The 7,506-nt window shown below is 26.9% G+C and overlaps 1 long non-coding RNA gene across 2 annotated transcripts; it reads left to right on the top strand.

The window, feature by feature from the left end:
- Positions 1-841: 841 nt before the first annotated feature.
- LOC111637937 lies at positions 842-4,525 on the top strand. Of its 2 annotated transcripts, none has more exons than XR_002758761.1 (4): positions 842-955; positions 1,616-1,723; positions 3,959-4,071; positions 4,170-4,525. It is a non-coding gene; the product is annotated as an uncharacterized LOC111637937 (long non-coding RNA). The 2 variants fall into 2 exon arrangements; XR_002758762.1 differs by having other exon boundaries at positions 870-951.
- The last annotated feature ends 2,981 nt before the right edge of the window (positions 4,526-7,506 follow it).

The following is a 7,506-nucleotide window of genomic DNA, read 5'->3' as shown; positions in this document are numbered from 1 at the left end:
TATGCTACAGAAAGAAAAGTTGAAAAATAATTTATTTTCGACAATTAGCGAGAACTGATCTTTGGATATAATACTTGGATATAAGTGAGAGTATGTATTATAGCCTTACTAATTTATTTGTGCATATAATTATCTAGTCCTAATTTCGAAATATTTATGTTTTTTAGTGTTTATAAACCTGTTATTTAGATTTATTATACGTAAATTAAGTATATTTACCAAATGCTAATATTTTAAACCGCTTTAATATTTGGGTGTAAATTTGAACAACAAATTTTAAAATTAAATAAAAGATATACTGAATTTTTCTTTTATTTATAATGATTATGTCACTTCTACAGAAAGTAGAACAGGAGACAATCTTCACCCACTTTACAGTCGGGGGGGTAAGGCCTCCAGGCGTCGTAGTTAGTTGTAAACATAACAATCAAGAATTCAAGTGTAAATTACATAATCAGTCTACAAGAAGGAAGTGTGGCGACCCATCCTTTGATAGTTAAGAAAAGATTATGACAATATAAATTGAAACTGAAACCAACTAAGTGCAAATTTGGTTTCATGGAGTTCAGTTGTTGTAAATTCCCGATCTTAGAATGGTGGAAGCAATTGTTTCCAATCAAACCCCAACCACCTCTAAGGTAATCTGAATAAATTTTCTTTTTAGCGAAGTTTTACATTTAACAAATATTCTGCCAAATCCGAGGGAAAATAATTTGTTTAAAAAGTAACTTTCCTGTAAAAAATGCAATTAAAATACTTGAAATAATACATCTATGACGTAAAACTCGTGACGTAACGCGTGACGCATTGCAACGACAAATTCGAATTCGTTCCATTTCCCATTGTTGCCGACGCCATCTTGGAATAGAATGTTTTCCGGAAATTGCGAGTTCTTTCTCCCTCTATTTTAACATTTTTCGTACAAATTTTAATAATGAAAACTCGCGTAACGTAGGTAACTTAATATTTTTCGATTAATAATATTAAATAATTTAAATTAGATACGCTTTAAATTTAGATTTGCGACCAGTATCCTGTAAGGATACGGAATGCGTTTTTATAATTTTATTTGTTATTACAAATATCTTAGCGACATTTTATTAAAAAAAGGGACTATTTTAGCATTTTAAGAAAAGATTTGCAATTAGTTAATATTCTGACGTAGAACTTGTGACGTAACGCGTGACGCAATTATCGCACGTTCGACGATTCGAATTCGTTCGATTTCCGACGCCATCTTGAAATAGAAAATTTTCTAGAAATTGTGAGTTATTTTTCCCTCCGTTTTGAGATTTTTCGAAAAACTTGAATTACATAAACCCGAATAACGCATGTAATGTAATGTTTTTTTATTTAGAAGCGATCAAAATTGAATAATTGTCGATAGAATATTAAATGTAAAGTCCTAAATTTTCATAAAAAATATTTAAGGTTGTTTTCACTTAGCATCGAATTAAATAATCTGATTATAAATAATATTCGCTTGTATATCGTGTGTTGTATAGTGTTTTCAACGAAACAATAAATGTAATGTAACAGAAAATGATTTTAATATTTAATTAATTAATTAGTTAATTTTTCTATTCTTAATAATTAAATTCTTAAATTATTCTAGGAAGAAGTATCGTTCTCAAATTTTATAATTCACTTTCCAAAGAGACACGGAATCGTTTTGGAAACTTCTTGTGCTCAAAAAATTAACGAGAAGCAAAAGAAAAGAAAGGTAAGGCATTTTTATTTTCATTCTAATACAATAGCATATTTAAATCAGATGAGAATAAGACTTTTTTCCATATCTTATAAAAGTCTGGAAAAATATTTGGAATAAATTATTCCTTTAAATTATATTTATTTCATATCAAGATAAATTATAAACATTTAAGAAAAACATTAGCAGAGAGTTGAAATCTTAATATAATCTTGTAAAATTATCAATGAGAATTTAAAGTGAATTTATAATTTCTATCTATTGATAACAGGATTTATTTTAAAAAATTAATTCTTAGCTTTTTATTTCAATTCAATAGTCAAATAGTATATACACCTATACAGTTTTACATATATAAGTATTTAATATTGATATTGATTAATTCCAAATCAAATCAACCCTTATTTATCAATTGCATACTAAATTTATTATTACTTTTTGAAATTTAGCAATAATAATGTTCCCTTATTATACTGATTTTACATACCATTCCATTCCATGTATAATATTAATTTTAATATATTTTATTGAGAATTCTGATATTATTATTATTATATATTATATATAATATAATCATAATATAATAATATGTAATAACAATATATGTGATGCATTATTTATAATTTTTTGTGTGATTGTATAGTAAATATATTTGAATTTTATCTTGTATTACTGTGATGAAAAACAATTTCTTCCCCAATTTAAGAACTAATCGATTTTATATATACAAATAATATTAATAATACAAATAATAATAATATATACAAATAATAATAATAAATTAAGATTTCACATAATTTTTGTAATATTTCCTTATTAAGAATTATTTTCAATTGGGGCAACTTAACACCATTGCTCATTCATAAAGTATATAACTTAGCAACAGGCAATACTCAAATCCACAACTTTACACAAATCAAATCACACTAATACACTTAATTTATCTGAATTAACATCTAGAATGTGATTTATACAAACAGAAGTTCTATCTAAGCTATAATTCACACACTTATTTTTGCTAAACTCAATGTTAAATTTTAGAAAATGCAACAATTTTAATTAAATAAACCATTTCTTTTAAAGAAGTTCTTTTATTTCTATTAGCATATGGTTTAATTTTTATTAATACATATATGAATTGATGAAAATGAAGCTTAACTAGAATTTTAATGTTTGTTTGCTTATTTTTATATTAAAAATGATCACGTACTGATATCCACTGTACATGAAATGGATATGGAGAATATGAGTTTAAAAAATTAATTCTTAGCTTTTTATTTCAATTCAATAGTCAAATAGTATATACACCTATACAGTTTTACATATATAAGTATTTAATATTGATATTGATTAATTCCAAATCAAATCAACCCTTATTTATCAATTGCATACTAAATTTATTATTACTTTTTGAAATTTAGCAATAATAATGTTCCCTTATTATACTGATTTTACATACCATTCCATTCCATGTATAATATTAATTTTAATATATTTTATTGAGAATTCTGATATTATTATTATTATATATTATATATAATATAATCATAATATAATAATATGTAATAACAATATATGTGATGCATTATTTATAATTTTTTGTGTGATTGTATAGTAAATATATTTGAATTTTATCTTGTATTACTGTGATGAAAAACAATTTCTTCCCCAATTTAAGAACTAATCGATTTTATATATACAAATAATATTAATAATACAAATAATAATAATATATACAAATAATAATAATAAATTAAGATTTCACATAATTTTTGTAATATTTCCTTATTAAGAATTATTTTCAATTGGGGCAACTTAACACCATTGCTCATTCATAAAGTATATAACTTAGCAACAGGCAATACTCAAATCCACAACTTTACACAAATCAAATCACACTAATACACTTAATTTATCTGAATTAACATCTAGAATGTGATTTATACAAACAGAAGTTCTATCTAAGCTATAATTCACACACTTATTTTTGCTAAACTCAATGTTAAATTTTAGAAAATGCAACAATTTTAATTAAATAAACCATTTCTTTTAAAGAAGTTCTTTTATTTCTATTAGCATATGGTTTAATTTTTATTAATACATATATGAATTGATGAAAATGAAGCTTAACTAGAATTTTAATGTTTGTTTGCTTATTTTTATATTAAAAATAGCTGTTTTTTCAACTCTTCTATGTAACTCTTGAATACATTGATGTTTCTGACATTTTATTTTTTACATGTTTAATAGATTTAACTGATTGTGAGCACTTAAAGACAGGAGTTGTGTGACATCATTCTGACATATCACTAGAGCAGCTATGTGACATGTATGTATGACAATTACTTTGTGGATAATCAATGGTAAGTAGCTAGAAGTGATTACATTTATTTTAAATCATTACTATATTTGTTCATATTTTAGAATCAATTTTAAATAATGTTCTTTTTTAATTGTTCAGGTTATCTGCTCTACACACACAATTTTTTATATTTTTTTACTCTACGATACCTGTAACTGATAACAGGGATGGTCCTTTAGAAAATATTGATGTTGAACTTTGTCACTACAATCCTTTAACAAACATTTCCATTATGACAAAAAGCATGCAATATTTTCTTCTATAAATGGTCAGTGAACTACTTTACTTTACTTTTATATTCCTGGGACCATTTTAATTTTAAATTTTGTAAAAACTGGCATTCGGAGTTTGATTTGTCTTGATGTTCATTTTGGACTAATTAGCCCTATGTTAATTAAGCACAATAAAATTAGGTTCAACTTTTCTTTATCATATTTAATTAATGTAATAGAGATAACTGTAAAAACATATTATAAATTATGAATTATTGTAAAATTTATATTTAAAATAAATAAAGATTTATTCTGTTTAAATTTTCATACTATATTTTACTATATCTGTAAGGAATTAATACTTGTAATTAATAATATTTGTAATTTAATATGATTGTGATTGCTATGACAACAAACTATTTAAATTTATTTTTTGGATTTGTTGTACTTGTTTAAAATCAAACAATACAGTTTTAAAGAACATTAAAAAGCGTATTTGAGAGAGAGTGCTTATTTTTTACTGTTAAACACACAGATAACCCCTCAATATAGCAAACAATTTGAAGTACAAATTGGCCACCTAGACTTGCTTAAGAACTGTCAATATAAATTTCAGAATACCAAAGGTTTTTTTGCTATGCTGAACATTCTCAATATATGAAAACACTGGGATGGGTTGAATGAAAATGATTATGAACTTCCATAGATGACTGGACAAATGGGGCATGTCTTAGGTCAAGGCTGGTGTGGTAGGTGGACTGGATTATTCGTTACCCATATAAGAATATTCTGGAAGTACCTAGAAGAGAAAACCCATAAAAGAGTAAATGACATTAGTGACAGGACCTTTCAGAACATAGGACAGGAATGCCACCACCAAATAAGATGAGTACAGAGATGATACTAGGAAGTTACAAGAAGGAGGAAGTAAATAAGAGTTTTATATTAAACTACTTTAGTATCAAATGAGTGATATGCTTTACTACGCTGTTGTTATGATCCATCAGTCACTGAAAGTATTCTTGTCAGACTTCATAATGAAATATGTCAAAGTAAATGCTTCTTCCTACAAGAAGTTGATTCTGAGTAAAAATTAGATGTTACAAGGGAGTTTGACATCACCCTTTCCATTCTGTCAATGATTTTAAAACATCATCCCACATTGAAAAAAGTTAAAAAGATCCAATGTTGAATCCAGCAGGAATAAAATGCATAGCACACAGTTTGAGGATGTGCGGAAATTATTTTCATCTGATTTCAAGATGTTCAAGCATGCCACTGTCCCATGGGCAGTTCCTTCTTTTTACAGGGATTTTGTGAAAAGTATGGAATTATCTCAAAATCTTTATGCAGAGAAACATTGCTGTTTCATTGCACATAACAAGTGCATGGACTACAGACAAGATACAGTTTTTAAATACAGTACAGATGACATTTTCAATCCTGATGAAACATGACTGCTGCAGAGGAAGCAAAAATTCTATTAGTGATTTACTGCCATGTTTTATTGCAGTACCTCAGGTAAGAAATGATCTCGCACTACACTATACTGCATTCTTTCATCCTTTTTATATTAAAAATGATCACGTACTGATATCCACTGTACATGAAATGGATATGGAGAATATGAGACCTTTAATCATTGCAAAAACATCAAGAACATATTGTATTATATGAACAATGTGTACTCTACACACTGCAAACTGCCAAGATTGAATGATGCAAAGCATTTTTAATAAATAGTTGAACTGTAAACTGGATTAAAAGATGAAACAAAAGTAAAGAGTCCAGCAATCAGATGACAACTGCTTGGTTTGAGTCCCAACTGGAAAATGTGCAAGTTGAGTGCTTTGTACTGCCGATCTTGGAATAATCCATACTGTACAGGCTGAATCTTGATTATTTTTTGCAACATTGATAAATATGTCTAGAGAAGGATCAATGAAAAGTAAGCTGTTGACAAGACTGCTGCTGGATGGGCACATGTCATGAATTTTATCACACTATATTTTGTCTGGTAGCATTAGAAACCACAAAATGTCACAACCTTGGTGTAGGAAAACAAAGTTAATGACTGAACTAGAAAAAAGGTTAATGGCAAAGTATATACATTATACTAAATAATATTAGTTAATGGTGATGTCCCTTCTATTAGCAGTCAGAATTATTATTACTGTTTGAACAAAATATAATTTTTAAAACTACCAGCAAAATTATTTATTAACATAACATTATTTCCAGGATTTTGATGGATAAAATTAATGAAAATTATTAGAAAAAAAGAAACCTCAATCTTAAAATGAAGTGTATAGTAAAATTTAACAATTGATCTGGTGTATAACTTTCTCTGAGGACAAAATTGACCATTGGTCAGCTATTGGTTAACGTCAATACAGTACTTAAAGACGATTTCACAGCTAGTGATGCTAACGTGAGTCCATCATAATATATTATTTACCAAATGGTTTTATTTAAAAACAAGCAATTATTTATTGTGACATTGTCACAAAGTTGGGCTGTAATTTTTAACTTTTAAATCTAAAATATATTTTCTCCACCTCAAATTAGTAATGGCTTGCCCCTGTACATCACACTTTTCCTTTAACAATAGAATCGTGCCAGTCATATCTCTAACACCTTCCAGGGAAAGTTTTTATTGAAATAACGCAACTTCCGATTTGCATCGGAAGTTTTTATATAGTTAATTGGGGCCTTCTGCCCCTAAGGTTTCCGTATCGGGTTCTGTTCTCGAAATTAAGGAAAGACAGATCGAGAATTTATAGGTCTACAAATTGCAGTCCAAAAATCTTAATATGTAAATCTTATTACTTTTCATAACTTGAAAGAATCATAAAACAAAGTAAAAAATTGAAATAAGTTAATGACAGTGGCGTGTTATAGCTTTACAAAGCCCATTTCAATTTGAGTTAGGGAGGCCCCACACAGGCAATTGCATTTTTTGTCCATAGAATAACACGCCACTGATTAACAAAATTATTTTTTGTATAATTTTATTGTTAGATATACTGTTTTGTATATAACATTGCTATTACAAATTTAACTTTGTTCATTTATAAGTTTATACAATACATGTGTAAGGACTTAAATGATATATTAATACAAAAAAAAAGAACTTTTGCATTCAAAATTAATTTCATTATAATGAAAATTTTAATTGCAAAGTTACTTTTATGCTACTCTAAATACGTATTGAACAATTTATT

This window comes from Centruroides sculpturatus, unplaced genomic scaffold (genome assembly GCF_000671375.1).
Source record: "Centruroides sculpturatus isolate CEXI.00-Female unplaced genomic scaffold, Cexi_2.0 scaffold716, whole genome shotgun sequence".
NCBI classification, from domain to species: Eukaryota; Metazoa; Arthropoda; class Arachnida; order Scorpiones; family Buthidae; genus Centruroides; species Centruroides sculpturatus.
Note: the sequence above shows the minus strand (reverse complement) of the source record. Positions and strands in the feature narration are given on the sequence as shown.